This window comes from Triturus cristatus, chromosome 3_2 (genome assembly GCF_964204655.1).
Source record: "Triturus cristatus chromosome 3_2, aTriCri1.1, whole genome shotgun sequence".
Taxonomy (NCBI): Eukaryota; Metazoa; Chordata; class Amphibia; order Caudata; family Salamandridae; genus Triturus; species Triturus cristatus.
This window is the reverse complement of record NC_140584.1, coordinates 203,837,910-203,846,012: the sequence shown is the minus strand read 5'-3', so window position 1 is coordinate 203,846,012 and position 8,103 is coordinate 203,837,910.

Here is an 8,103-nt window from a genome sequence, read left to right as displayed (position 1 = left end):
TGAGTGTCTGACTGGGTCTGTGAGTGAGTATATGACTGTCTGAATGGGTCTGTCAGTGGGTGTGTGAGTGTCTATGTGGGTCTGTGAGAGAGTCTGTTAGTGGCTAAGTGGATCTGTGAGTGGATGTGTGAGTGGCCAAGCCCCAATTGAATGGGCTAGGGGCTGAATTTGGCCCTGGGGACCCCATCCCCCAGGGTCTGGCCATAATTCAAGAGGGAAGGAGGACTGAATGGCCTCCCTTTCCCGCGCCAATGTCGGTGTCGGGGACCCCATCCCCGTGGCCTAGCCATATACAAATGGGGTAGATATGCCTCTTCCAGATGCTGAAAACCTCATTCCCGGGGCCCGGCCTTAACTCAATTGGGGAGAGGAGCTGCACAACCCCCGTCCCCTGGCAAAATTCAGCCCTGCAGATCCCATCCCCTGTTGCCCGGCCTTTAAAATTACATATTTTAAGTAGGGGAGGGGTACCATGCAAACCCCCCTCCATAGGCTGATTACGGCTACGGGGGGGCCATACCAGGGCACAGCCATATTCAAACAGGTAGGGGCTGCATGGCCCTCCTCCATGGGTCAGTTTCAGCCCTGGGGACTCCTTTCCCTGGGGCCCACCCCTAACTCAAGCCGATTTCAGCTCCACAGACCACCCAAAGTACAGACCCATTCAGCCACTTACACACCCACTCACAAACCCATAAAGCCACATACAAACCCACTCAGACACCCACTCACAGACCCATACAGCCATTCACACAGCTGCTCACATACCCACTCAGACACCCACATAACCACTCACACACCCAGTACAGATCCATTCTGCAACTCACAAACCCACTCACCAACTTATACAGCCACTCACACACCCATTCACTGACCGATACAGCCACTCACACTCCCACTCTGAAAGGTTAGCGATGACAGTTGGGAAATAAAATTTAAAAAGCTTTTGAAATGCACATAAGAGAACAAAAGATTACAGGTGCGGTATAGTTAGAAAATAGAATTGTTAAAAAACGTAGAAATTCACTGAAAAAAACAACGATTACAGGGGCATTATAGTTAGGTAATAGAATGGTTTTTAAATTAGAAATTCACTGACAAAAATAAAGGTTACAGGAACATTGAAGTTAGACTCAGATTTCACTCATGCAAAGCCAGTGAAATGCAGCAATTATAGTTACCTGAGCTAATTATAACTCACGTTCCCACAATCCACTGCTTCTGACCTCACATATTACATCACTCATGACATGGTCAGTTACATCACTGACATCATCCAGAGAACCACTTCCATGCCCACTCTCACCCTTATCCAACCTCTCACATGCCCACTCACACACTCACAAAACCACTCACCTACCCATTCAGACCCATACAAGTACTTACACAACCACTCACTTATCCATAGAGCCACTCACATTCCTACTCACTCACTCATGGAGCCTGATCATTCACCAGACACTCACTCATACAGCCACTCACACAGTCACACAATCACCCATGCAGCTACTGACACACCCAGTTATTTACCTATACCACCCCTCACACACCCACTCATACATCCACACAACCACTAACATGCCAATTCATACATGCATGCAACCACTAACACAGCCACTCACTCACCCATACAGCTAATTCCATAGACACTCATTCTTCCATACAGCCACTCACACATCACACATTTATCCAAGCACTCACGCAAACAACCAGTCACTCACCCATACAGCCACTGACACACCCAGTCACTCACTCATACACATTCAGACACCCACTCACTCACCCATACTATCACTAACACACCCACTCACCTACCCACAAAGCCACTCACACAGCTTCTCATTCACCCACCCATACAGCCTCTGGTATACCCACTCACTCACCAATACAGCCACTCACACAGCCATTAAGCCACCCACACAGCTACTCACACACCCACTTATCTACCAATACAGCCACTCAGATACCCACTCACACACTTAAGCAGTCACTCAGACACCCACTCACACACAAATACACACAGTCACATAGCGACTCACCTAAACTATGTTAAAAAAAGAAGTCACTCACTAGTATTACACAAAGTAAAAGGATATATATTATATTTGTAGATAGTTAAAGTTAGGACCTAGTTTCCATAGCAAGCGCATTTTTTTATTCTGCTAATAATGTTGGTGGCATTTGACGAATCTTTAAGAAACATTGCAAACTAATATGATGCCCACTTCAGCTGATGACTTGAAAGTTTCAGGGAGGGGGTCTGTACAGTCCCCCAAATTTAAAATAAAGCCCCAGGGAGGTGGTGGTTCCCGGGGCTTGAAGGAGCCTCAGGAGGGGGCCCCCGTATGCTCCCCTTCTTTTTTTAATCCCACTTGCCCCCGGGGCCTGGACCACCCAGAGGCTAAACAGTAGAGAAGCACGGGAGCCGGCGCTTCTTTTTAAAAAATGTATTGGTAGAAGCCACAGATCCAGAGCAACTCCAGCTGAAAAAAAATATGGTTTTTTGTCCTGCAGGTCCTAGGGGACCCCATGATCAGAGCTAGAGGTTCAGAGTATTCCTACTTTGCCCCCTTTCCTTTAAACATTTTCAGTGACTCATCCAAAGCCTACTGCCAAGATGGCTGCCAACACTTCCTGGTGGAAGATTTATCAGTCAGTCACATTTCAGCATTGGGACTGTCGGATCCACGCATGACCCATGTCCCTATATATACCAATTTGGATTTCCCTGAATATTTTCAATACTACTGAACTGATTTACACCAATTTACAAAAGATTGCTTTCTGGACCAAAAGCTACCTTTTTGCCAAATTTGATGTAATTCCATTCAGCAGTTCGGGATGTAGTCGTGTCTAAAATAATGATGGAAATTAAAATTGGAAAACGCATTTTGGGACTCCCCCTTTTTCTCAGCCTCTGCTTCATGGACCACCCCAAAACCGTTTATTGTCAAGACCTACGTTCCTTAGGGAATTTGTTTTTGACTTCCCTATATCTTTGGCGTCATTTGACGAATCTTCACAAAACTTTCCCCAAAAAATTGACTTTTACTTTAGCTGCTGTTTGGAAAGTTTTCTAGTGATCCATCAAGTGAAGGCTGAGAAAAAGGGAGAGTACTAAAATGCATTTTCTAAATGTTTATTCCCATAGAGATGTGAACACTACTACAGCCCAAAAGGCCAATTGGTCGCACCCTGCTCGTCCTACCAGCGTGTTACCCCATGGCATTGTTGTCCATGCAGTAGCATCAGTGAATACGCCTGTGCCAAAAATGTAAGTGAAAGTAAGTGTTGTGTTAGCCATCCCTGGACACGTGTTTCGAGGTAGTTGCCTCTCATCAGCAGGGAGTAGGTATGTGTGTGGGGTTGCCGCGTAGGCTGCCGAAAAAGTATTCTCAGGTAAAGTACCTCTCATGGCGCGCAGGTGCTGGTCCATGGGCTCATCAGCCCCACCGGCTCAAGAGAGCCTGAATATAAACAAAAGGCCAATTGGCCGCACCCTGCTCGTCCTACCAGCGTGTTACCCCAAGGCATTGTGGTCCATGCAGTAGCATCGGCGAATACGCCTGTGCCAAAAATGTAAGTGAAAGTAAGTGTCGTGTTAGCCATCCCTGGACACGTGTTTCGAGGTAGTTGCCTCTCGTCAGCAGGGAGTAGGTATGTGTGTGGGGTTGCCACGTAGGCTGCCGAAAAAGTATTCTCAGGTAAAGTACCTCTCATGGCGCGCAGGTGCTGGTCCATGGGCTCGTCAGCCCCACCGGCTCAAGAGAGCCTGAATATAAACAAAAGGCCAATTGGCCGCACCCTGCTCGTCCTACCAGCGCGTTACCCCAAGGCATTGTGGTCCATGCAGTAGGATCGGCGAATACGCCTGTGCCAAAAATGTAAGTGAAAGTAAGTGTAGTGTTAGCCATCCCTGGACACGTGTTTCGAGGTAGTTGCCTCTCGTCAGCAGGGAGTAGGTATGTGTGTGGGGTTGCCGCGTAGGCTGCCGAAAAAGTATTCTCAGGTAAAGTACCTCTCATGGCGCGCAGGTGCTGGTCCATGGGCTCGTCAGCCCCACCGGCTCAAGAGAGCCTGAATATAAACAAAAGGCCAATTGGCCGCACCCTGCTCGTCCTACCAGTGTGTTACCCCAAGGCATTGTGGTCCATGCAGTAGCATCGGCGAATACGCCTGTGCCAAAAATGTAAGTGAAAGTAAGTGTCGTGTTAGCCATCCCTGGAAACGTGTTTTGAGGTAGTTGCCTCTCGTCAGCAGGGAGTAGGTATGTGTGTGGGGTTGCCGCGTAGGCTGCCGAAAAAGTATTCTCAGGTAAAGCACCTCTCATGGCGTGCAGGTGCTGGTCCATGGGCTCGTCAGCTCCACCGGCTCAAGAGAGCCTGAATATAAAGAAAAGGCCAATTGGCCGCACCCTGCTCGTCCTACCAGCGTGTTACCCCAAGGCATTGTGGTCCATGCAGTAGCATCGACGAATACGCCTGTGCCAAAAATGTAAGTGAAAGTAAGTGTCGTGTTAGCCATCCCTGGACACGTGTTTCGAGGTAGTTGCCTCTCGTCAGCAGGGAGTAGGTATGTGTGTGGGGTTGCCGCGTAGGCTGCCGAAAAAGTATTCTCAGGTAAAGTACCTCTCATGGCGCGCAGGTGCTGGTCCATGGGCTCGTCAGCCCCACCGGCTCAAGAGAGCCTGAATATAAGCAAAAGGCCAATTGGCTGCACCCTGCTCGTCCTACCAGCGTGTTACCCCAAGGCATTGTGGTCCATGCAGTAGCATCGGCGAATACGCCTGTGCCAAAAATGTAAGTGAAAGTAAGTGTCGTGTTAGCCATCCATGGACACGTGTTTCGAGGTAGTTGCCTCTCGTCAGCAGGGAGTAGGTATGTGTGTGGGGTTGCCGCGTAGGCTGCCGAAAAAGTATTCTCAGGTAAAGTACCTCTCATGGCGCGCAGGTGCTGGTCCATGGGCTCGTCAGCCCCACCGGTTCAAGAGAGCCTGAATATAAACAAAAGGCCAATTGGCCGCACCCTGCTCGTCCTACCAGCGTGTTACCCCAAGGCATTGTGGTCCATGCAGTAGCATCGGCGAATACGCCTGTGCTAAAAATGTAAGTGAAAGTAAGTGTTGTGTTAGCCATCCCTGGACACGTGTTTCGAGGTAGTTGCCTCTCATCAGCAGGGAGTAGGTATGTGTGTGGGGTTGCCGCGTAGACTGCCGAAAAAGTATTCTCAGGTAAAGTACCTCTCATGGCGCGCAGGTGCTGGTCCATGGGCTCGTCAGCCCCACCGGCTCAAGAGAGCCTGAATATAAACAAAAGGCCAATTGGCCACACCCTGCTCGTCCTACCAGCGTATTACCCCAAGGCATTGTGGTCCATGCAGTAGCATCTGCGAATACGCCTGTGCCAAAAATGTAAGTGAAAGTAAGTGTCGTGTTAGCCATCCCTGGACACGTGTTTCGAGGTAGTTGCCTCTCGTCAGCAGGGAGTAGGTATGTGTGTGGGGTTGCCGCGTAGGCTGCCAAAAAAGTATTCTCAGGTAAAGTACCTCTCATGGCGCGCAGGTGCTGGTCCATGGGCTCGTCAGCCCCACCGGCTCAAGAGAGCCTGAATATAAACAAAAGGCCAATTGGCCGCACCCTGCTCATCCTACCAGCGTGTTACCCCAAGGCATTGTGGTCCATGCAGTAGCATCGGCGAATACGCCTGTGCCAAAAATGTAAGTGAAAGTAAGTGTCGTGTTAGCCATCAATGGACACGTGTTTCGAGGTAGTTGCAGCCCAAACACTGAACAGAATTACACTAACTTTGGCAGAAAGCTAGCCGTTGGTCTAGAAAGCATGCTTTTTTGTGATTTGGTGTGAATCCGTTCAGTAGTTTTAGAGACAATAACCGAAAACCAAATTTGTATATCTAGGGACGCAGGTCCTCTGCGGGTCTAGCTGCAGTGAATCTTTGGGTCCACAGGCCAAAGCAGGGTTCTGATTGGCTGGTAGCGCCTACACAGAAAATTTGCAGCTGCCATTTTACATGCTGGGAAACGTAACTCCTTGTGTATGTTAAAAATGAGTGGCAAGCATGTTTACTGGGGTCAAAAATACCAGAAAACAGTTTTTTTGCCACTCATGAAATCTAGGGACCCATCGCGAGGCTCAGTGCAGCCCCCTGTGTAGATCCACAATGGGTCAATGGATCTTGCATGATAAAAAAATACAGACACTCATACCCACTTTCATACCTATACAGACATTCACCCATTCAATAACTTAAACATACAGATACTGTTACATCAACACCTACACACATATAGACACTCTTACACCTACTTACATACCCATACAGACACTCTTACACCTACTTACATACCCATACAGACACTCATCCACACACTCACATATCTATATAGACACTGTTATAACCACACTTACACCTATACAGACCCTGTTGCAGCAACTTGCATACCCATACAGGCACTCTGACTCCCACACTTACACATATACAAACACTCCTACACCCATCCATATACACATAGAGACACACATACCCATACTTGCACCCATACAGATACTCTCACATCCATTGACATACTCATACAGACACTCTCACACCTACTCAAAAACCCATGTAGGCACTCTCACACCCACTCACATACCCATACAGATACTCTCACACCCATTCACATACCCACACAGACACTGTTAAGCCCAGAATCCTAAATGTGCTATTGTGTATTGAATGTGTGCTTTTGGTTTGCGGATCTATGACGGCTCCATGGATTCGTGAAAAATGTATTAGGAAACATTTATTAGGAAGGGTTTTACAAAGAAAATGAACAAGTCTTTGGGAAATAGGGTGTTTATTGTGTGCATGTCAACACCACACACTGCTGCCTTTCTCCGTAAAATGCACTCCATCTGGTCTGTAAATTCAGTCCATATCAAAGTGCAGGTTATTTTTGTAGTTAGAACCCATGTTATGATCTCTGGTGAAGGCAGAAACATGTGTAATTGGCTTTGGAGATATTACAAAGAAGTAGTTATGTTTGGGATATGTTTCTAATTGCATACAGTCAGCCACACCTGTTGTATTTTTTTTAGGAGTTAGCAATCTGCTCTAAAAACTGTTGTGAACTTGTGACCTACTGCTACCAAAGAATGTTACAATATTGGTCAACATGGTAACAGAGATACAGGAACATGAGGGAAGGGAAGAAAAAAGCCTAGAATGTAAAAGTGAAGGGAGAGTGTTATTAGAAGTATTGGTCACTATGGAGTGTTTAACTCCAAATTTAAGCATTAATACCAAGTGGTGTGTAAGTGATAAGGTTTAGGAACAGTTTAATAAAAAGATTTCGGTTTGCCCTATAGATCTGCAGATCTGCCGTGAGAATACATGGGGGGGGCGCTGAGTGTCATGTAGGGTCCGCGGAACCACCCAAAACATCTACCATATTGGGCTTTCTTTAGAGGAGGGTAAGAAAGGGTTAACAATTCTGACCATTCAGAAAAGGTGCAAAATAAGCAAAATGTAGAAGAAGTGTTTCTACAGTCTCTGTACCCTTGAAAGCAAAGTTCAAAAGGTTGCCATTAATGGTTCCCTTGTAGAAGAGTGGTCTACCATTCTTGTGCTTGGTTTTTGTGTACTTTCTGAAAGAAGATTTTCAAACTGATCCTGAGAAACAAAAATACGGACCAACAATCACATTTAATAGGTATGTGAATTAAGCTGTAACATGAAACAAAATCTGATTGCAAAGGAATAACTGCACATAAGGTGGATAAATATGAGTAGGATATTTAGAAAAAGTAAAAGAGAATATATAAAGAGAGTGCATGATTAAAAGAAGGAAAGTTACAGTGATCAGCAAAGGAGAGTAAAAAATGTGTTAAGAGGAACAGAACGCACTTATATACCTATGTATCCACTGACAGAAGCTGTGAAATACTGATGTAAGCAGTGAGATAGACAGGTTTTCTGTCATTAATATACTGATACACACAGGTATACACTGATATGTAGATTGAAACAACCTGGCACACATTGTTATTTACAGTAACGCAGTCAGGTGTAATCTGATGTATACTGTAACACATATAAAGATACAGTAA